We start from the raw sequence: 24,101 nt of genomic DNA, 5'->3' as shown, positions 1-24,101 counted from the left end.
CTCTCTCTGAGTCTCTCTCGGTCTCTCTCCCTCTCTCTCTCTCTGAGTCTCTCTCTGTCTCTCTCTGTCTCTCTCTCTCTCGCTCCCTCTCTCTCGCTCCCTCTCGCTCTCTCGCTCCCTCTCTCTCTCGCTCCCTCTCTCTCGCACTCTCTCGCTCTCTCGCTCCCTCTCTCTCGCGCTCCCTCTCTCTCGCGCTCCCTCTCTCTCTCTCGCTCCCTCTCTCTTGCGCTCTCTCGCTCTCTCTGTCTCATGGTGTACCTAACCTGATAAGTAAATTAAGCAGGGAAACTAGTCCCTTCCCTCAGTTAGTACAGTAATATATTGATGACTAATTATAGTGAAAATCAATTAATTGTATCAACAAACCAAAAACTGCTAGTGAGGGAACCCATCAACCCTGGTGTTGTACTAGGACATCAAAATACTAACACATCACATTACTAAGAAACCACGTTACTAAGGCACCACATTACTAAGACACCACATTACTAAGACACTAAGGCACCACATTACTAAGACACCACATTACTAAGACACTAAGGCACCACATTACTAAACTCCACATTACTAAGGCACCACATTACTAAGACACCACATTACTAAGACACTAAGGCACCACATTACTAAGACACCACATTACTAAGACACCACATTACTAAGGCACCACATTACTAAGACACAACATTAATAAGGCACCACATTACTAAGACACGAATACACCACATTACTAAGGCACCACATTACTAAGACACGAATACACCACATTACTAAGGCACCACATTACTAAGACACTAATACACCACATTACTAAGGCACCACATTACTAATACACCACATTACTAAGGCACCACATTACTAAGACACCACATTACTAAGACACTAGTACACCACATTACTAAGGCACCACATTACTAAGACACCGCACTACTAAGGCACCACATTACTAAGACACTAATAAACCACATTACTAAGGCACTACATTACTAAGACACCACATTACTAAGACACTAATACACCACATTACTAAGGCACCACATTACTAATACACCACATTATTAAGGCACCACATTACAAAGACACCACATTACTATACACCACATTACTAAGGCACTACATTACTAAGACACCACATTACTAAGACACTAATACACCACATTACTAAGGCACCACATTACTAATACACCACATTACTAAGACATCACATTACTAAGACACCACATTACTAAGACACCACATTACTAAGACACCACATTACTAAGCTCCACATTACTAAGGCACCACATTACTAAGGCACCACATTACTAAGACACCACATTACTAAGACATCACATTACTAAGATACCACATTACTAAGACACCACATTACTAAGACACTAAGGCACCACATTACTAAGGCACCACATTACTAAGACACCACATTACTAAGACACTAAGGCACCACATTACTAAGACACCACATTACTACGGCACCACATTACTAAGACACGAATACACCACATTACTAAGGCACCACACTACTAAGACACTAATACACCACATTACTAAGGCACCACATTACTAAGACACCACATTACTAAGACACTAATACACCACATTACTAAGGAACCACATTACTAAGACTCCACATTACTAAGACACCACATTACTAAGACACTAAGGCACCACGTTACTAAGACACCACATTACTAAGACATCACATTACTAAGACACTAAGTCACCACATTACTAAGACACCATATTACTAAGGCACCACATTACTAAGACACTAAGAAACCAGATTACTAAGACACTTAGGCACCACATTACTAAGACCCCACATTACTAAGACACTAAGGCACCACATTACTAAGACACCAATACACCTCATTACTAAGGCACCACATTACTAAGCCACCACATTACTAAGACACCAATACACCTCATTACTAAGGCACCACATTACTAAGACACCACATTACTAAGACACTAAGGCACCACATTACTAAGACAGCACATTACTAAGACATCACATTACTAAGGCACCACATTACTAAGACACCACATTACTAAGCTCCACATTACTAAGGCACCACATTACTAAGCCACCACATTACTAAGACACCAATACACCTCATTACTAAGGCACCACATTACTAAGCCACCACATTACTAAGACACTAAGGCACCACATTACTAAGACACCACATTACTAAGGCACCACATTACTAAGGCACCACATTACTAAGACACCACATTACTAAGACACTAAGGCACCACATTATTAAGACACCACCTTACTATGGCACCACATTACTAAGACACAAATACACCACATTACTAAGGCACCACATTACTAAGGCACCACACTACTAAGACACTAATACACCACATTACTAAGGCACCACATTACTAAGACACCACATTACTAAGACACCACATTACTAAGACACTAAGGCACCACATTACTAAGACACCACATCACTATGACATCACATTACTAAGACACTAAGTCACCACATTACTAAGACACCATATTACTAAGGCACCACATTACTAAGACACTAAGAAACCACATTGCTAAGACACTTAGGCACCACATTACTAAGACACCACATTACTAAGACACTAAGGCACCACATTACTAAGACACCAATACACATCATTACTAAGGCACCACATTACTAAGCCACCACATTACTAAGACACTAAGGCACCACATTACTAAGACACCACATTACTAAGCCACCACATTACTAAGGCATCACATTACTAAGACACCATATCACTAAGACACCACATTACTAAGACATCACATTACTAAGGCACCACATTACTAAGACACCACATTACTAGGACACCACATTACTAAGACACCAATACACCTCATTACTAAGGCACCACATTACTAAGACACTAAGGCACCACATCACTAAGACACCACATTACTAACACATCACATTACTAAGGCACCACATTACTAAGACACTACATTACTAAGACATCACATTACTAAGACATCACATTACTAAGACACCACATTACTAGGACACCACATTACTAAGACACTAAGGCACCACATTACTAAGACACCACATTACTAAGACATCACATCACTAAGACACCACATTATTAGGGCATCACATTACTAAGACATCACATTACTAAGACACCACATCACTAAGACACCACATTACTAAGACATCACATTACTAAGACACCACATCACTAAGACACCACATTACTAGGGCACCACATTACTAAGACACCACATTACTAAGACATCACATTACTAAGGCATGACATTACTAAGACACCACATTACTAAGACACCACATTACTAAGACACCACATTACTAAGACACCACATTACTAAGACACCACATTACTAAGACACCACATTACTAAGACACCACATTACTAAGACACCACATTACTAAGGCACCACATTACTAAGACACTAATACACCACATTACTAAGGCACCACATTACTAAGACACTAATACACCACATTACTAAGGCACCACATTACTAAGACACTAATACACCACATTACTAAGGCACCACATTACTAGGACACCACATTACTAAGACACTAATACACCACATTACTAAGGCACCACATTACTAATACACCACATTACTAAGACACTAAGGCACCACATTACTAAGACACCACATTAACCAATACTGATAGTGCATAATGTGATTATCTCACATGATAGCTGGCCATGTATTCGTTCTATTAGACCCTGTGCTGAAACCCTGTGCTGAAACCCTGCGCTGTTTGAATACCCATACTAATATACTGTATACTACATACTTAATGAGTATAAACAACATACTATATACTATTAGCTACTTTTAGTATACTGTAAACTATCAGAATCGTTTCAGTTGAGCGTACTAGCTCTTCACCTTTCTACCGGAATTTAATGATGTTGCTATGCAACCTCTTGCTAGCTTATTAGCATAACAAATGACTAGCTAGACATTTTATGATTTTAGGTGTGTTCGTAAATTCCAAGCTTTGGACGTTTGGTAAATCCAGAGAGTTGTCAGATTGTCTGTTCAGAGACACTGGACACTCTGGTAGAGCAGTAGGGTTGATCCGTTCTGACCTCAAAACGGAAGTCAAGCACCCAAGCTAACTGGCTAACGTTGGCTAGCTTGTTAGCTACTTCCAGACACAAATGAGAGAACACCTCACTCTGACCATTTTACTTATCGTAGCAGAGCTGGTTAGGCTGTTTTCATGTTATCCAGAGCTTTGGTGACTGTAACTGTGCTGCTGGCAACAATTTCATTACTTTTCTTTGCCAACGTTTATTGTGACACCGGCCATATTCAACAGGATTCATCAGTTATTCAGTGCTTCAGCTTGCAAACTATTACAGACTACAAGGGGAAGCACAGCCGCGAGCTGCCCAGTAACACAAGCCTACCAGATGAGCTAAATTACTTCTATGCTCGCTTCGAGGCAAGTAACACCGAAACATGCACGAGAGCACCAGCTGTTCCGGCCGGCTGTGTGATCACGCTCTCCGTAGCTCTCCCTGTATATGGTCTCGCTATTGTTATTTTACTGCTGCTCTTTAATTACTTATTCTTATCCGTATTTTTAAATCTGCATTGTTGGTTAAGGGGCTCGTAAGTAAGCATTCCACTGTGAGGTCTACTACACCTGTTGTATTCAGCATTCCACTGTGAGGTCTACTACACCTGTTGTATTCAGCATTTCACTGTAAGGTCTACTACACCTGTTGTATTCAGCATTTCACTGTAAGGTCTACTACACCTGTTGTATTCAGCATTTCACTGTGAGGTCAACTACACCTGTTGTATTCAGCATTTCACTGTGAGGTCTACTACACCTGTTGTATTCAGCATTCCACTGTGAGGTCAACTACACCTGTTGTATTCAGCATTTCACTGTAAGGTCTACCTATACCTGTTGTATTCAGCATTTCACTGTAAGGTCAACTACACCTGTTGTATTCAGCATTTCACTGTAAGGTCTACCTATACCTGTTGTATTCAGCATTTCACTGTAAGGTCTACTACACCTGTTGTATTCAGCATTTCACTGTAAGGTCTACTACACCTGTTGTATTCAGCATTTCACTGTAAGGTCAACTACACCTGTTGTATTCAGCATTTCACTGTAAGGTCAACTACACCTGTTGTATTCAGCATTTCACTGTAAGGTCAACTACACCTGTTGTATTCAGCATTTCACTGTAAGGTCTACTACACCTGTTGTATTCAGCATTTCACTGTAAGGTCTACTACACCTGTTGTATTCAGCATTTCACTGTAAGGTCTACTACACCTGTTGTATTCAGCATTTCACTGTAAGGTCTACTACACCTGTTGTATTCAGCATTTCACTGTAAGGTCTACTACACCTGTTGTATTCAGCATTTCACTGTAAGGTCTACTACACCTGTTGTATTCAGCATTTCACTGTGAGGTCTACTACCTGTTGTATTCAGCATTTCACTGTAAGGTCTACTACACCTGTTGTATTCAGCATTTCACTGTAAGGTCAACTACACCTGTTGTATTCAGCATTTCACTGTAAGATCTACTACACCTGTTGTATTCAGCATTTCACTGTAAGGTCTACTACACCTGTTGTATTCAGCATTTCACTGTAAGGTCTACTACACCTGTTGTATTCATCATTTCACTGTAAGGTCTACTACACCTGTTGTATTCAGCATTTCACTGTAAGGTGAACTGTAACTCTGTACCATAACCCCTGTATATAGCCTCCACATTGACTCTGTACCGTAACACCCTGTATATAGCCTCCACATTGACTCTGTACCGGTACCCCCTGTATATAGCCTCCACATTGACTCTGTACCATAACACCCTGTATATAGCCTCCACATTGACTCTGTACCGGTATCCCCTGTATATAGCCTCCACATTGACTCTGTACCAGTACCCCCTGTATATAGCCTCCACATTGACTCTGTACCGGTACCCCCTGTATATAGCCTCCACATTGACTCTGTACCATAACACCCTGTATATAGCCTCCACATTGACTCTGTACCGGTACCCCCTGTATATAGCCTCCACATTGACTCTGTACCGTAACACCCTGTATATAGTCTCCACATTGACTCTGTACCGTAACACCCTGTATATAGTCTCCACATTGACTCTGTACCGGTACCCCCTGTATATAGCCTCCACATTGACTCTGTACTGGTACCCCTGTATATAGCCTCCACATTGACTCTGTACCGTAATACCCTGTATATAGCCTCCACATTGACTCTGTACCGTAATACCCTGTATATATCCTCCACATTGACTCTGTACTGGTACACCCTGTATATAACCTCCAGATTGACTCTGTACTGGTACCCCCTGTATATAGCCTCCACATTGACTCTACCGGTACCCCCTGTATATTGCCTCCACATTGACTCTATAACTTAATACCCTGTATATAGCCTCCACATTGACTCTGTACCTTAACACCCTGTATATAGCCTCCACATTGACTCTGTACTGGTACACCCTGTATATAACCTCCAGATTGACTCTGTACTGGTACACCCTGTATATAGCCTCCACATTGACTCTGTACTGGTACACCCTGTATATAGCCTCCACATTGACTCTGTACTGGTACACCCTGTATATAGCCTCCACATTGACTCTGTACTGGTACACCCTGTATATAGCCTCCACATTGACTCTGTACTGGTACACCCTGTATATTGTCCCACTATTGTTATTTACAGCTGCTCTTTAATTATTCGTTATTCTTATCTCTTACTTTTTTTTAACGTATTTTCTTAAAACTGCATTGTTGCTTAAGGGCTTTAAGGAAGGAAGCATTTCACTGGTCAACAACTGTTGTATTTGGCGCATGTGAAAAACACAATTTGATTTGATTCGATTATTATGTCATCGTTCTTTCGGGATTGTAATGGGGAACCCTCACACAAAATGCTGGAAAACTGTCAGATCCCTGAAGGGTTCTCATTCCTCCTCTCTGCCACAACAAATTAATCCAGACTCCGGCCTCATCGCTGATGCATTTAATCACAATTTTATTTCAGCGGGTGATCTCATTGAAATAACTAGGTCTCTGTCTTCCTTGTTAAAATAGAGATTTAAATGATCTCTCTCTCTCTCTCTCTCTCTCTCTCTCTCTCTCTCTCTCTCTCTCTCTCTCTCTCTCTCTCTCTCTCTCTCTCTCTCTCTCTCTCTCTCTCTCTCTCTCTCTCTCACTCTCTCTCTCCTCTCTCTCTCTCTCTCTCTCTCTCTCTCACTCTCTCTCTCTCACTCTCTCTCTCTCTCTCTCTCTCTCTCTCTCTTTCTCTCCATCTCTCATCAGATTCATTTTGTTGAGACACGAGATTGGCAGTGTGAGTAGACGATTTCTTGTACAGACAGAAACAGGATGGGTTTTATTTGATTGTGTTTGTGTTTCGTCTTGATGGGGTTGACGGTTAAATGTGGTCCCGAAAGCTGCCGTCTCCGTCACCCGTGGCAACGCCGTGACAACGCCGGGTCTCTCAAGTGGGAAAATACACGCGTTCCTCATTCCTGTCATCCTGTCTCAACGCACACGAATGATTGGCATCTTCATGGAAATGAATGATTATCGTTGTGATGTTCTTCTGCCGCTGCTGATTGAAATGATTGCATACAGCTGGACCGATATGATGAAAACACTGCATGGAAATAATCAGGAGATATGATGCCTTTTCACAAGACACTCTACTGTCGTCTATCTAGACGTAAAAGAGATAGATGGTGAACTGGATATACAGTGCCTTGCGAAAGTATTCGGCCCCCCCTTGAACTTCTGTAGCTCAGTTGGTAGAGCATGGCGCTTGTAACGCCAGGATAGTGGGTTCGATTCCCGGGACCACCCATACGTAGAATGTATGCACACATGACTGTAAGTCGCTTTGGATAAAAGCGTCTGCTCAATGGCATATATATATTGAACTACAATGGAATGGTTTGAAAATAAACATATCCAGGTGTTAGAATGGCCAAGTCAAAGTCCAGACCTTGAATCCAATTGAGAATCTGTGGAAAGAACTGAAAACTGCTGTTCACAAATGCTCTCCATCCAACCTCACTGAGCTCGAGCTGTTTTGCAAGGAGGAATGGGGAAAAAATGTCAGTCTCTCGATGTGCAAAACTGATAGAGACATACCCCAAGCGACTTACAGCTGTAATCGCAGCAAAGGTTGCGCTACAAAGTATTAACTTAAGGGGGATGAATAATTTTGCACGCCCAATTTTTCAGTTTTTGATTTGTTAAAAAGTTTGAAATATCCAATAAATGTCGTTCCACTTCATGATTGTGTCCCACTTGTTGTTGATTCTTCACAAACAAATACAGTTTTATATCTTTATGTTTGAAGCCTGAAATGTGGCAAAAGGTCGCAAAGTTCAAGGGGGCCGAATACTTTCGCAAGGCACTGTATACAGCACAGTAGTCTGGCTAGTACAACAGGTAGATGCCATGACCTGGAGATAAACAGCACTGACGAAAACACTGAATAATCAGTGACGAAGAAATACAGACTCACCAATGTCAAATTGTGTGTGTTTATGTCCCATCAAATTAAGGAATATATTTTGCACGATTTTAAGAATATATATTTTAAAGTAGTGTCCTTTTAAAAAAATAATAATACTTTGCCTTGGACCTTTTGTATTGGTACAAATATAGCTATTGGTATAAATATATATGAGTGAATGGTAGTTACAAGACTCATAAACCTGTCTGAGTTATATAGATACAAGACTCATAAACCTCCTGTCTGAGTTATATAGTTACAAGACTCATAAACCTCCTGTTTGAGTTATATAGTTACAAGACTCATAAACCTCCTGCCTGAGTTATATACACTGCTCAAAGAATAAAGGGAACACTAAAATAACACATCCTAGATCTGAATGAATGAAATATTCTTATTAAATACTTTTTCTTTACATTGTTGAATGTGCTGACAACAAAATCACACAAAAATTATCAATGGACATCAAATTTATCAACCCATGGAGGTCTGGATTTGGAGTCACACTCAAAATTAAAGTGGAAAACCACACTACAGGCTGATCCAACTTTGATGTAATGTCCTTAAAACAAGTCAAAATGAGGCTCAGTAGTGTGTGTGGCCTCCACGTGCCTGTATGACCTCCCTACAACGCCTGGGCATGCTCCTGATGAGGTGACGGATGGTCTCCCGAGGGATCTCGTCCCAGACCTGGACTAAAGCTTCCGCCAACTCCTGGACAGTCTGTGGTGCAACGTGGTGTTGGTGGATGGAGCGAGACATGATGTCCCAGATGTGCTCAATTGGATTCAGGTCTGGGGAACGGGCGGGCCAGTCCATAGCATCAATGCCTTCCTCTTGCAGGAACTGCTGACACACTCCAGCCACATGAGGTCTAGAATTGTCTTGCATAAGAAGGAATCCAGGGCCAACCGCACCAGCATATGGTCTCACAAGGGGTCTGATGATCTCATCTCGGTACCTAATGGCAGTCAGGCTACCTCTGGCGAGCACATGGAGGGCTGTGCGGCCCCCAAAGAAATGCCACCCCACACCATGACTGACCCACCGCCAAACCGATCATGCTGGAGGATGTTGCAGGCAGCAGAACGTTCTCCACGGGCGTCTCCAGACTCTGTCACATCTGTCACATGTGCTCAGTGTGAACCTGCTTTCATCTGTGAAGAGCACAGGACGCCAGTGGCGAATTTGCCAATCTTGGTGTTCTCTGGCAAATGCCAAACGTCCTGCATGGTGTTGGGCTGTAAGCACAACCCCCACCTGTGAACATCGGGCCCTCATACCACCCTCATGGAGTCTGTTTCTGACCGTTTGAGCAGACACATGCACATTTGTGGCCTGCTGGAGGTCATTTTGCAGGGGCTCTGGTAATGCTCCTCCTTGCACAAAGGCGGAGGTAGCGGTCCTGCTGCTGGGTTGTTGCCCTCCTACGGCCTCCTCCACGTCTCCTGATGTACTGGCCTGTCTCCTGGTAGCGCCTCCATGCTCTGGACACTATGCTGACAGACACAGCAAACCTTCTTGCCACAGCACGCATTGATGTGCCATCCTGGATGAGCTGCACTACCTGAGCCACTTGTGTGGGTTGTAGACTCCGTCTCATGCTACCACCAGAGTGAAAGCACCGCCAGCATTCAAAAGTGACCAAAACATCAGCCAGGAAGCATAGGAACTGAGAAGTGGTCTGTGGTCACCACCTGCAGAACCACTCCTTTATCGGGGTGTCTTGCTAATTGCCTATAATTTCCACCTGTTGTCTATTCCATTTGCACAACAGCATGTGAAATGTATTGTCAATCAGTGTTGCTTCCTAAGTGGACAGTTTGATTTCACAGAAGTGTGATTGACTTGGAGTTACATTGTGTTGTTTAAGTGTTCCCTTTATTTTTTTGAGCAGTGAATTCGGAAAGTATTCAGACCCATTGACTCTATCCACATTGTGTTACATTACAGCCTTATATATCCTCATCAATCTACATAATGACAAAGCACAAACAGGTTTTTAGAAGTGTTTTCTAATTTATTAAAAATAAAAAACTGAAAGACCTTATTTACATAAGAATTCAGATCCTTTGTTATGAGACTCGAAATTGAGCTCGGGTGCATCCTGTTTCCATTGATCATCCTTGAGATGTTTCTACAACTCGATTGGAGTCCACCTGTGGTAAATTCAATTGATTGGACATGATTTGGAAAGGCACACACCTGTCTATATAAGGTTCCACAGTTGACAGTGAATGTCAGAGCAATAACCAAGCCATAAGGTCGAAGGAATTGTCTGTAGAGCTCCAAAACAGGATTGTGATGGGGTATTGTGATGTCATTATGGGGTATTGTGATGTCATTATGGGGTATTGTGATGTCATTATGGGGTATTGTGATGTCGTTATGGGGATCGTGATGTCGTTATGGGGATTGTGTCGAGGCACAGATCTGGGGAAGGTATCAAAAAATGTCTGCAGCGTTGAATGTCCCCAAAAACACCATGGCCACCATTCTTTTGTTTTTATTTAACTAGGCAAGTCAGTTAAGAAAAAAAAGTATTTACAATGACGGCCTACCCGGCCAAACCCAAACCTGGACGAGGCGCCGCACTATGGGACTCACAATCACGGCCGGTTGTGTTACAGCCTGGAATCGAACAAGGGTCTGTAGTGACGTGTCTAGCACTAAGATGCAGTTCCTTAAACCGCTGCGCAACTCGGAAAGAAGTAAAGTCAAGTCTCTTCCTAGAGCTGGGCGCCTGGCTAAGCTGAGCAATCGGAGGAGAAGGGCATTGGTCAGGAGGTGACCAAGAACCCGATGGTCACTCTGACAGAGCTCCAGAGTTCCTCTGTGGAGATGGGAGAACCTTCCAGAAGGAAAACCAGCACTCCACCAATCAGGCTTTTATGGTAGAGTGGCTAGACAGAAGTCACTCCTCAGCAAAAGGCACATGACAGCCTGCTTGGAGTTTGGTGTTGGTGTTGGCAGCATCATGCTCTGGGGATGTTTTTAGTGGTAGTGTCTGGGAGACTAGTCAGGATCGAGGAAAAGATGAACGGAGCAAAGTACAGTGAGATCCTTGATGAAATCCTGCACCAGAGTGCTCAAGAATTCAGACAGGGCGAAGAGTCACCTTCCAACAGGACAACAACCCCAAGCAAACAGCCAAAACAACAAACGAGTGGCTTTGAACAAGTCTACGAATGTCCTTGAGTGGCCCTGCCAGAGCCCGGACTTGAACCCGATCGAACATCTCTGGAGAGACCTGAAAATAGCTGTTCAGCGACTCTGCCCATCCAACCTGACAGAGCTTGAAAGGATCTGCAGAAAAGAATGGGAGAAACTCCCCAAATACAGGTCTGCCAGGCTTGTAGCATCACAACCAACAAAGTACTGAGTAAAGGGTCTGAATACTTATGTAAATGTAATATATATATATATATTGTTTTAATACATTTGCAAAAATGCCTATAAACCTGTTTTTGCGTTGTCATTATGGGGTATTGTGTGTAGATTGATGAGCGAAAACACCCAGATTTAATATATTTTAGAATAAGGCTGTAATGTAACAAAATATGGAAAAAGTCCAGGGGTCTGAATGCTTTCTGAATGCTTTCTGAATGCTTTCTGAATGCTTTCTGAATGCACTGTGCCTCCTGCCTGAGTTTTTATATGGTGGTCTCGTCGTATGATATATTATAATACCCTATTTAATACCGTAGCACTCCTAACGTGTCCTGTCCTCTAGAATTATGCATCCCAAAAACAACACCCTATACCTTACCTAGTGTCTATGGGGGAGCAACGGGCCCTGGTCAAAAGGAGTTTACCGTTTGGGACACCACTTGAGAGAATATGACCTTCCTTCCTCTTACAACCTGCCGGCTTTATTGTCACAGTGATCCCTCTGTCTGGCCTCCATCACCGTACGTTATGCTGCTCAAATATCTCTTAAACCATCTAGCTATTACTTCCTGAAACATCTAAATAATCTTGCGTTATTATGGTGTCACTGGCCAAAGTCCCAAATAGAACCCTATTATAGATAGGGCTCCTGGCAAAAGTAGTGCACTTCATAGGGAATAGGGTACCATTAGTGAATCAACCACTATAGGTTTTCATCTTTATAAAATATGTATTTCCTGATTGACCGAGTGGTTTTTAATGCGATTTTGTAATTCATGTTTTTTTTTTTATCTGAGGAAAGAGAAGCTGGGTTTAGAGAAAGCAGATCTTATTTATTTAATACATACAGCAGGATTAATTATAGTAATAGAGGAGGGATCAAACATAGACCTGTCCTGTCTGGATTCTGTCCTGCCTGGACTCTGTCCTGTCTGGATTCTGTCCTGTCTGGACTCTGTCCTGTCTGGATTCTGTCCTGTCTGGATTCTGTCCTGTCTGGACTCTGTCCTGTCTGGATTCTGTCCTGTCTGGATTCTGTCCTGTCTGGACTCTGTCCTGTCTGGACTCTGTCCTGTCTGGATTCTGTCCTGTCTGGACCCTGTCCTGCCTGGATTCTGTCCTGTGTCGAGATTTCAGTATGTGTCTGGATTTCTGTCTGTCTGGATTCTGTCCTGTCTGGATTCTGTCCTGTCTGGACTCTGTCCTGTCTGGATTCTGTCCTGTCTGGATTATGTCCTGTCTGGATTCTGTCCTGTCTGGATTCTGTCCTGTGTCTGGATTCTGTCCTGTCTGGACTCTGTCCTGTCTGGATTCTGTCCTGTCTGGATTCTGTCCTGTCTGGATTCTGTCCTGTCTGGATTCTGTCCTGTCTGGACTCTGTCCTGTCTGGACTCTGTCCTGTCTGGATTCTGTCCTGTCTGGATTCTGTCCTGTCTGGACTCTGTCCTGCCTGGACTCTGTCCTGTCTGGATTCTGTCCTGTCTGGATTCTGTCCTGTCTGGACTCTGTCCTGTCTGGATTCTGTCCTGTCTGGATTCTGTCCTGTCTGGATTCTGTCCTGTGTCTGGATTCTGTCCTGTCTGGATTCTGTCCTGTCTGGATTCTGTCCTGTCTGGACTCTGTCCTGTCTGGATTCTGTCCTGTCTGGACTCTGTCCTGTCTGGACTATGTCCTGTCTGGACTCTGTCCTGTCTGGATTCTGTCCTGTCTGGACTCTGTCCTGTCTGGATTCTGTCCTGTCTGGACTCTGTCCTGTCTGGATTCTGTCCTGTGTCTGGATTCTGTCCTGTCTGGATTCTGTCCTGTGTCTGGATTCTGTCCTGTCTGGATTCTGTCCTGTCTGGATTCTGTCCTGTCTGGATTCTGTCCTGTCTGGATTCTGTCCTGCCTGGATTCTGTCCTGTGTCGAGATTTCAGTATGTGTCTGGATTTCTGTCTGAAATTCATCCACGTTACAATTTCTGTCTGAAATTGTAACGTGGATGAATTAGATATTTTGTTGTTGAACAATTGTGCAAACTGAACTGTCTTCTATTTTTACTTACTAAAATACAGGGACATTTAGGAGTACATTTAACAGTCCTCAGTTCCTAATGGATGGGGTGGCTGAACAGAGCAGTAATTATACATGATCTTTAATGGGCTATCAGCCTATCGGAGAACAGTCCAGCACACAATTTAAGCCGAAGCTGATACGCTGCTATCTTCAAATTCCTGAGAACCCTGAGCTGTAATGAACAGCAGGGAATAGGAGAAGCAGGAGAGGGGAGGAGAGGGGAGGGGAGAAGAGGAGAGGAGAGTGGAGGAGAGGGGACGGGAGGGAGAATAGGAGAGGAGAGTGGAGGGGACGGGGGGAGGGGAGGAGAGGGAGGGGAGAATAGGAGAGGAGAGTGGAGGAGAGGGGACGGGAGGGGAGAATAGGAGAGGAGAGTGGAGGGGAGGGGGAGGGGAGGAGAGGGGACGGGAGGGGAGAATAGGAGAATAGGAGAGGAGAGTGGAGGAGAGGGGACGGGAGGGGAGAATAGGAGAGGAGAGTGGAGGGAGGGGGAGGGGAGGAGAGGGGACAGGAGGGGAGAATATGAGAGGAGAGGAGAGTGGAGGGGAGGGGAGGGGATGGGAGGGGAGAATAGGAGAGGAGAGTGGAGGGGAGGAGAGGAGAGGGGAGGGGAGAATAGGAGAGGAGAGTGGAGGGGAGGGGAGGGGGAGGGGAGGGGGGGGAGAGGGGACGGGAGAATAGGAGAGGAGAGTGGAGGGGGAGGGGAGGGGATGGGAGGGGAGGGGAGGGGACGTGAGAATAGGGAGAGGAGAGTGGAGGGGAGGGGGAGGGGAGGAGAGGAGAGGGGAGGGGAGTATAGGAGAGGAGAGGGGAGGGAGAAGAGTGGAGGGGAGGAGAGGGGACGGGAGGGTAGAATAGGAGAGGAGAATGGAGGGGAGGGGGAGGGGGAGGGGGAGGGGAGGAGAGGAGAGGGGAGGGGAGAAGAGTGGAGGGGAGGGTAGAATAGGAGAGGAGAGTGGAGGGGAGGAGAGGAGAGGGGAGGGAGAATAGGAGAGGAGAGTGGAGGGGGAGGGGAAGGGAGAATAGGAGAGGAGAGTGGAGGGGAGGGTAGGGGAGGAGAGGAGAGGGGAGGGGAGAATAGGAGAGGAGAGTGGAGGGGAGGGGGAGGGACGGGAGAATAGGAGAGGAGGGAAGAAGGGGGGAGAAGAATATGAGAGGAGAGTGGAGGGGAGGAGTGGAGAGGGGACGGGAGAATAGGAGAGGAGAGTGGAGGGGAGGAGAGGGGAGGGGAGAATATGAGAGGAGAGTGGAGGGGAGGGGAGGGGACGGGAGAATAGGAGAGGAGAGTGGAGGAGGGGAGGGGAGGGGGAGAATAGGAGAGGAGAGTGGAGGGGAGGGGACGGGAGGGGAGGGAGGGGGAGGGGAGGGGACGGGAGGGGGAGAATAGGAGAGGAGAGTGGAGGAGGGGAGGGGAGAATAGGAGAGGAGAGGGAGAGGAGAGGAGGGAGAGGAGAGGAGAGGAGAGGAGAGGAGAGGAGAGGAGAGGAGAGGAGAGGAGAGGAGAGGAGGAGGGGAGGGGAGGAGAGGGAAGGAGAGTCCTGGATGATTATAATAGCCTTGAACCGCCTGCGAATTGATAAAGCATTATTAGCTGCAGCCTTGTAATAAGACTTGTATTTCATCCTGTCCTGTGCGGCCGGACGGCGGAGGAGTCGAGAGAGACCGAGGTGGAGAGCGAGAGAGACCGAGGTGGAGAGCGAGAGAGACCGAGGTGGAGAGCGAGAGAGACCGAGGTGGAGAGCGAGAGAGACCGAGGTGGAGAGCGAGAGAGACCGAGGTGGTCGAGCGAGAGAGACCGAGGTGGTCGAGCGAGAGAGACCCCGAGGTGGTCGAGCGAGAGAGACCGAGGTGGAGCGAGAGAGACCGAGGTGGAGCGAGAGAGACCGAGGTGGAGAGCGAGAGAGACCGAGGTGGAGAGCGAGAGAGACCGAGGTGGAGAGCGAGAGAGACCGAGGTGGAGAGCGAGAGAGACCGAGGTGGTCGGCGAGAGAGACCGAGGTGGAGAGCGAGAGAGACCGAGGTGAGAGCGAGAGAGACCGAGGTGGAGGCGAGAGAGAGCAGTTGGTGACAAGGCCCAGAGACAGACACCGCCAGGGGTTGAAGGAGCAGACCAGAGGAAAACTAACATTATGGTTTAACAGATAACTGGTTACCACTGTGAGAAAAGGGATACATCTAAGAGATGAGGTGGTTAACGTTACCTTGACAACCGAAACATACATGGTTGTCAAGCCCACAACCTTAGTAATCACACCACAGATTACTAATATGAGCTTTACATGATGTATCCATGGAGATGGAGGTAATACAACCCAACACCAGAACACTGGACCAGTTCCCAACTAGACTGAGTGTACCTGACAGTCACAACAAGCTGCAGCGCTTAGGGCAGAGCTGGAGGAGGTGGAGGAGATGGAGGAGATGGAGGAGGTGGAGGAGATGGAGGAGGTAGAGGAGGTAGAGGAGGTGGAGGAGATGGAGGTAATACAACCCAACACCAGAACACTGGACCAGTTCCCAACTAGACTGAGTGTACCTGACAGTCACAACAAGCTGCAGCGCTTAGGGCAGAGCTGGAGGAGGTGGAGGAGATGGAGGAGGTAGAGGAGGTGGAGGAGATGGAGGAGGTAGAGGAGGTGGAGGAGATGGAGGAGGTGGAGGAGATGGAGGTAATACAACCCAACACCAGAACACTGGACCAGTTCCCAACTAGACTGAGTGTACCTGACAGTCACAACAAGCTGCAGCGCTTAGGGCAGAGCTGGAGGAGGTGGAGGAGATGGAGGAGGTAGAGGAGGTGGAGGAGATGGAGGAGGTGGAGGAGGAGTAGGAGATGGAGGAGATGGAGGAGATGGAGGAGGTGGAGGAGATGGAGGAGATGGAGGAGATGGAGGAGATGGAGGAGGTAGAGGAGGTGGAGGAGATGGAGGAGGTGGAGGAGATGGAGGAGATGGAGGAGGTAGAGGAGGTGGAGGAGATGGAGGAGGTGGAGGAGATGGAGGAGGTAGAGGAGATGGAGGAGATGGAGGAGGTAGAGGAGATGGAGGTAGAGGAGATGGAGGAGGTGGAGGAGGTGGAGGAGGTGGAGGAGATGGAGGAGGTAGAGGAGGTGGAGGAGATGGAGGAGATGGAGGAGGTGGAGGAGGTGTAGGAGATGGAGGAGGTGGAGGAGATGGAGGAGGTGGAGGAGATAGAGGAGGTAGAGGAGATGGAGGAGGTGGAGGAGATGGAGGAGATGGAGGAGGTGGAGGAGATGGAGGAGATGGAGGAGGTAGAGGAGGTGGAGGAGATGGAGGAGGTAGAGGAGGTGGAGGAGGTAGAGGAGGTGGAGGAGATGGAGGTAATACAACCCAACACCAGAACACTGGACCAGTTCCCAACTAGACTGAGTGTACCTGACAGTCACAACAAGCTGCAGCACTTAGGGCAGAGCTGGAGGAGGTGGAGGAGATGGAGGAGATGGAGGAGATGGAGGAGGTAGAGGAGGTGGAGGAGATGGAGGAGGTGGAGGAGATGGAGGAGGTGGAGGAGATAGAGGAGGTAGAGGAGATGGAGGAGGTGGAGGAGGTGGAGGAGATGGAGGAGATGGAGGAGGTGGAGGAGATGGAGGAGATGGAGGAGGTGGAGGAGGTGGAGGAGATGGAGGAGGTGGAGGAGATGGAGGTAATACAACCCAACACCAGAACACTGGACCAGTTCCCAACTAGACTGAGTGTACCTGACAGTCACAACAAGCTGCAGCGCTTAGGGCAGAGCTGGAGGAGGTGGAGGAGATGGAGGAGATGGAGGAGGTGGAGGAGATGGAGGAGATGGAGGAGATGGAGGAGGTAGAGGGAGATGGAGGAGGTAGAGGAGGTGGAGGAGGTAGAGGAGATGGAGGAGGTGGAGGAGATGGAGGAGGTGTAGGAGGTGGAGGAGATGGAGGAGATGGAGGAGGTAGAGGAGGTGGAGGAGATGGAGGAGATGGTGGAGGAGATGGAGGAGATGGTGGAGGAGATGGAGGAGATGGAGGAGATGGTGGAGGAGGTGACAGGAGGTGGAGGAGGTGGAGGAGATGGAGGAGGTGGAGGAGGTGGAGTAGGTGGCAGGAGATGGAGGTGGAGGAGATGGAGGAGGTGGATGAGATGGTGGAGGAGATGGAGGAGGTGGAGGAGATGGTGGAGGAGGTGGAGGAGGTGGCAGGAGGTGGAGGAGATGGAGGAGATGGAGGAGATGGAGGAGGTGGAGGAGATGGAGGAGATGAGGAGATGGAGGAGGTGAAGGAGGTGGAGGAGATGAGGAGATGGAGGAGATGAGGAGATGGAGGAGGTGGAGGAGGTGACAAAGGGGAGGAGTTGGAGGAGATGGAGGAGGTCATGAAGGTGGAGGAGGTGGCGGAGATGGAGGAGGTGGCAGAGGTGGAGGAGGTGGCAGAGGTGGAGGAGGTGGAGGAGATTTGAAGAGGTGGAGGAGATGGAGGACATAGAGGAGGTGGATGAGGAGGAGGAGGTGGATAAGGTGGAGGAGGTGGAGGAGGTGGATGAGGTGGCGAAGATGGAGTAGGTGGCAGAGGTGGAGGAGGTGGAGGAGGTGGAGGAGGTGGATGAGGTGAACAAGGTGGAGGAGGGGGAGGAGGTGGAGGAGGGGGAGGAGGTGGCAGAGGTGGAGGAGGTGGATGAGGTGGATGATGTGAAAAAGGTGGAGGAGGGGGAGGAGGTGGAGGAGGTGGATGAGGTGGAGGCGGTGGAGGAGGTGACGAAGGTGGAGTAGGCGGAGGTGGCAGGAGGTGGAGGAGGTGGAGGAGGAGGTGACGAAGGTGGAGGCGGTGGCACGCTCTGTAAAGCATGCCATTGTCATTGTTCCAGGCACTAAGAGCTGGCCATGTGGCTGTGGTATAAATCAATGTAATCTACTTGTATGTTGAAAACATATTGCTGTGAGATTACTTCCATTCAATGTCCAAGCAAATACTAAGTGTTAGGAATCTGTGAGTCTGATAAAAGCCTCTGCTGAATGACCTAGTAATTGGTTTACCTGTTGCAGGGTCCACGGTGCGGTCGATCAGGTGATCATCTTGATGGACCCACTCCCGTTACATTTGAAGTAGATCTGGGTTGCCGGGGTGGAGCGACAGGTCAGGGCGACGGGCTTGTTCTTCACTATGTACTCATCGTCAGGCTCCACCAGGAAGTGAGGTAACAGATCGTTAAAGGAGGCAGGAAGTGTCGCCGTGGCAACGTGCTCGAACCAACTGGGAGACAAACAGAAAAGAGAAAGAAAAATTATTTTTGTTGAAAAGACAAACAAATGCAATAGTTGTATTAACTTATATACCCTGAAACCACTTGTTAAAGACAGTCAATAGATAGACTCGTAAATGCAGTCCAACACAATAGTACCACAAACTGTCAATAGGTAGAATACCCTGAATCTGATGATTTTTACAATGTCTTCCCGGTCCCGGCCTTTTGGTCGAGAGACCTTGCTGTTACATTGGTTTTAGAGTGGAGAAGACTAGCGTTACTCTCCCGAATTCAGTGAGGTGAATTTACCTCTGCCCTGTGTCTTTGTTACTGTTAACAACAACAGTACATGGCAAACACACAATGTCTCCATTGAGTAGGGGCATTGTGTCTTGGTTTCTTGTTCAGACACTCCCACTCACACTGAAATAACTCAAAGCTGAAGCTACTGAGGGTTTTCACTGACTAGCCGTAGTCTTTCTCTGGGTTAACCCTGAGCACTATCTCAGGACGGAGAGGAGACTCTCCTGCTCTTAATCTCCGAGCTTTAAAGATCACAGCTGACTGACTGAGGAGAGGAGAGGAGAGGAGAGGAGAGGAGAGAATGAGGGGATGAGAGGTAGGGTAAGGGGAGGAGAGGACAGGATGAGAGAGGGGAGAGGAGAGGAGAGGAGAGGAGAGGAGAGGAGAGGAGAGGAGAGGAGAGGGAGAGAGGAGAGGAGAGGAGAGGAGAGGAGAGGATCGCTCTCTCTCTGTCTCTCTCTCTCTGTCTCTCTTTCTCTATCTCTCTCTCTCTGTCTCTCTCTCTCTCTCTATCTGTCTCTCTCTATCTGTCTCTCTCTCTGTCTCTCTCTTTCTCAGGGAGACCAGTAAATCCCAGAATAAAACATCTTTAAGAGGCGTGTAATATTAATTTACTGCTCTGAGTCAGAGTATCGCTGACAGACTGGCCATTTCCAACCTCCTTCATCACTCCTCCTCCTCCTCCCTGCGTAACGCCTCGCCGCACGGCCGCCGTGACCAGGGAAGGCCAGAGAGGACTACACAGACATCGCTCATCATGAAACACACATTCTCACATTGACCTTTTCCTCTCCTCTCAATTCACTCTTCCCTCATTTCTACAGCTTACTGTGGTTCAGGTCAGGGATAATATTAGCCTGCGTCGTAAATAGTATGTATAGTCATCACACAAAGACATTATCTGCTACAGTCTCATAATGTTTGTCATGTTAATGTGTCTCTTCCTCGCTTTAATGTCGAGCTTTCTCTCTCTCTGTCTCTCTGTCTCTCTCCCTCTCCCTCTCCATGTCTCTCTCCCCTCTCTCTCTCCCTTTCTGTCTCTCTGTCTCTCTCTCTCTCTCTCTGTCTGTCTTTCTCTCTCTCTCCCTCTCCCTCTCCATGTCTCTCTCCCTCTCTCTCTCCCTTTCTGTCTCTCTGTCTCTCTCTCTCTCTCTCTCTCTCTCCCTCTCTCTCTCCCTCTCTCCCTCTCTCTTTCCCTCTCTGTCTGTCTTTCTCTCTCTCCCTCTCCCTCTCCATGTCTCTCTCCCTCTCTCTCTCCCTTTCTGTCTCTCTGTCTCTCTCTCTCTCTCTCTCTCTCTCTCCCTCTCGCTCTCCCTCTCTGTCTGTCTTTCTCTCTCTCTCCCTCTCTCTCTCCCTCTCTCCCTCTCTCTCTCCCTCTCTGTCTGTCTTTCTCTCTCTCTCCCTCTCTCCCTCTCTCTTTCCCTCTCTGTCTGTCTTTCTCTCTCTCTCCTATTTCTCCCTCTTTCTTCCTATCCTGACATCCCCTCCGCCCCTGTGTGTGTGTGTGTGTGTGTGTGTGTGTGTGTGTGTGTGTGTGTGTGTGTGTGTGTGTGTGTGTGTGTGTGTGTGTGTGTGTGTGTGTGTGTGTGTGTGTGTGTGTGTGTGTGTGTGTGTGTGTGCGTGCGTGCGTGCGTGCGTGCGTGCGTGCGTGCGTGCGTGCGTGCGTGCGTGCGTGCGTGCGTGTGTGTGTGTGTGACCACTTGGGTACGTGTGTAACCCTTAATGAAAACTAAATGTTGTGTGTCCAATGGAGGATATATATCACTCCCTGACACGGTTCCGTTCCTCTCATGTTATTATTAAAATATTTGGCATGTTACTCAGAGACAAGAGGAGAAAATGTGTGTGCGTACGTACGTGCTAGCCTGTCTGTGTGTGTCCTAATGATAGCTTGTCTTCCTAATGGGATAGCAGCGTTGAGTTGTGACTAAGGCCCGATAGCCATTAGCCCGGCCAAGCTGACCTCCTGTACTCTCTGCAGACCTGAGACGACAGCTTTGCTAAAACACCTCAGCTCGCTAAAACACTGGAAGGAATTCACCTCACACCTGTCAGGTTAAATTAATCAGCTACCTGAGATTCAGTCCACACAGAGGAGGAAGACAACGCAACATTTTGTTAAATAAAACGAGGCTCTATCTGAGTTCTGTCTTTCACATTCAAGATGAACTCTGGCCTCCAGATGGCTGTTTTGTCACTTCGGATGAGAATTTGAAAAGCTCAACATGAAATAAAATTGGTCTTTGACATTTAGTACGACCGGAACTCTCAATGGTTAGGTTCTAATGTTGTTATTAGTGCTTCTACTGTCGTCAAGGCTACTGGACTCTAATGTCGTCAAGGCTACTGGACTCTAATGTCGTCAAGGCTACTGGACTCTAATGTCTTCAAGGCTACTGGACTCTAATGTCTTCAAGGCTACTGGACTCTAATGTCTTCAAGGCTACTGGACTCTAATGTCGTCAAGGCTACTGGACTCTAATGTCATCAAGGCTACTGGACTCTAATGTCGTCAAGTCTACTGGATTCTAATGTCATCTAGGCTACTGGGCCTAAATATCTTCAAGGCTACTGGACTCTAATTGCTTCAATGCTACTGTACTCTAATGTCATCAAGGCTACTGGACTCAAAGGTCTCTACTTACAACGCACGCACGCACGCACGCACGCACGCACGCACGCACACACACACACACACACACACACACACACACACACACACACACACACACACACACACACACACACACACACCTTGCAGGTCAGTGCACAAATCAAATAGACATTCAGCAGCACTAAGGGAACCGAAACCTCAGGAGGTGATTGGCTGAAACCTAACTAGACATCTCAGCACTAAGGGAACCGAAACTTCAGGAGGTGATTGGCTGAAACCTAACTAGAGACATCTCAGCACTAAGGGAACCGAAACTTCAGGAGGTGATTGGCTGAAACCTAACTAGACATCTCAGCACTAAGGGAACCGAAACTTCAGGAGGTGATTGGCTGAAACCTAACTAGAGACATCTCAGCACTAAGGGAACCGAAACTTCAGGAGGTGATTGGCTGAAACCTAACTAGACATCTCAGCACTAAGGGAACCGAAACTTCAGGAGGTGATTGGCTGAAACCTAACTAGACATCTCAGCACTAAGGGAACCGAAACTTCAGGAGGTGATTGGCTGAAACCTAACTAGACATCTCAGCACTAAGGGAACCGAAACTTCAGGAGGTGATTGGCTGAAACCTAACTAGACATCTCAGCACTAAGGGAACCGAAACTTCAGGAGGTGATTGGCTGAAACCTAACTAGACATCTCAGCACTAAGGGAACCGAAACTTCAGGAGGTGATTGGCTGAAACCTAACTAGACATCTCAGCACTAAGGGAACCGAAACTTCAGGAGGTGATTGGCTGAAACCTAACTAGACATCTCAGCACTAAGGGAACCGAAACTTCAGGAGGTGATTGGCTGAAACCTAACTAGACATCTCAGCACTAAGGGAACCAAAACTTCAGGAGGTGATTGGCTGAAACCTAACTAGACATCTCAGCACTAAGGGAACCGAAACTTCAGGAGGTGATTGGCTGAAACCTAACTAGACATCTCAGCACTAAGGGAACCAAAACTTCAGGAGGTGATTGGCTGAAACCTAACTAGACATCTCAGCACTAAGGGAACCGAAACTTCAGGAGGTGATTGGCTGAAACCTAACTAGACATCTCAGCACTAAGGGAACCGAAACTTCAGGAGGTGATTGGCTGAAACCTAACTAGACATCTCAGCACTAAGGGAACCGAAACTTCAGGAGGTGATTGGCTGAAACCTAACTAGACATCTCAGCACTAAGGGAACTGAAACTTCAGGAGGTGATTGGCTGAAACCTAACTAGACATCTCAGCACTAAAGGAACCGAAACTTCAGGAGGTGATTGGCTGAAACCTAACTAGACATCTCAGCACTAAGGGAACCGAAACTTCAGGAGGTGATTGGCTGAAACCTAACTAGACATCTCAGCACTAAGGGAACCGAAACTTCAGGAGGTGATTGGCTGAAACCTAACTAGACATCTCAGCACTAAGGGAACCGAAACTTCAGGAGGTGATTGGCTGAAACCTAACTAGACATCTCAGCACTAAGGGAACCGAAACTTCAGGAGGTGATTGGCTGAAACCTAACTAGACATCTCAGCACTAAGGGAACCGAAACTTCAGGAGGTGATTGGCTGAAACCTAACTAGACATCTCAGCACTAAGGGAACCGAAACTTCAGGAGGTGATTGGCTGAAACCTAACTAGAGACATCTCAGCACTAAGGGAACCGAAACATCAGGAGGTGATTGGCTGAAACCTAACTAGAGACATCTCAGCACTAAGGGAACCGAAACATCAGGAGGTGATTGGCTGAAACCTAACTAGAGACATCTCAGCACTAAGGGAACCGAAACTTCAGGAGGTGATTGGCTGAAACCTAACTAGAGACATCTCAGCACTAAGGGAACCGAAACATCAGGAGGTGATTGGCTGAAACCTAACTAGACATCTCAGCACTAAGGGAACCGAAACTTCAGGAGGTGATTGGCTGA

General features: G+C 47.0%; 1 protein-coding gene and 1 long non-coding RNA gene across 2 annotated transcripts in view; one reads left to right on the top strand and one right to left on the bottom strand.

The window, feature by feature from the left end:
* Positions 1-24,101, bottom strand: part of LOC127913710 (netrin receptor UNC5A-like) — a 435,702-nt gene that overhangs the window by 310,956 nt on the left and 100,645 nt on the right. The gene's annotated exons all lie outside the window — the stretch shown is intronic.
* On the top strand, positions 5,001-5,549 carry LOC127913829 (uncharacterized). The gene is made up of 3 exons (XR_008086879.1): positions 5,001-5,146; positions 5,223-5,298; positions 5,525-5,549. It is a non-coding gene; the product is annotated as an uncharacterized LOC127913829 (long non-coding RNA).

This window comes from Oncorhynchus keta, chromosome 30 (assembly GCF_023373465.1).
Source record: "Oncorhynchus keta strain PuntledgeMale-10-30-2019 chromosome 30, Oket_V2, whole genome shotgun sequence".
NCBI lineage: Eukaryota > Metazoa > Chordata > Actinopteri > Salmoniformes > Salmonidae > Oncorhynchus > Oncorhynchus keta.
The sequence above is the reverse complement of the archived record's forward strand: the minus strand, read 5'-3'. Positions and strand labels throughout refer to the sequence as shown.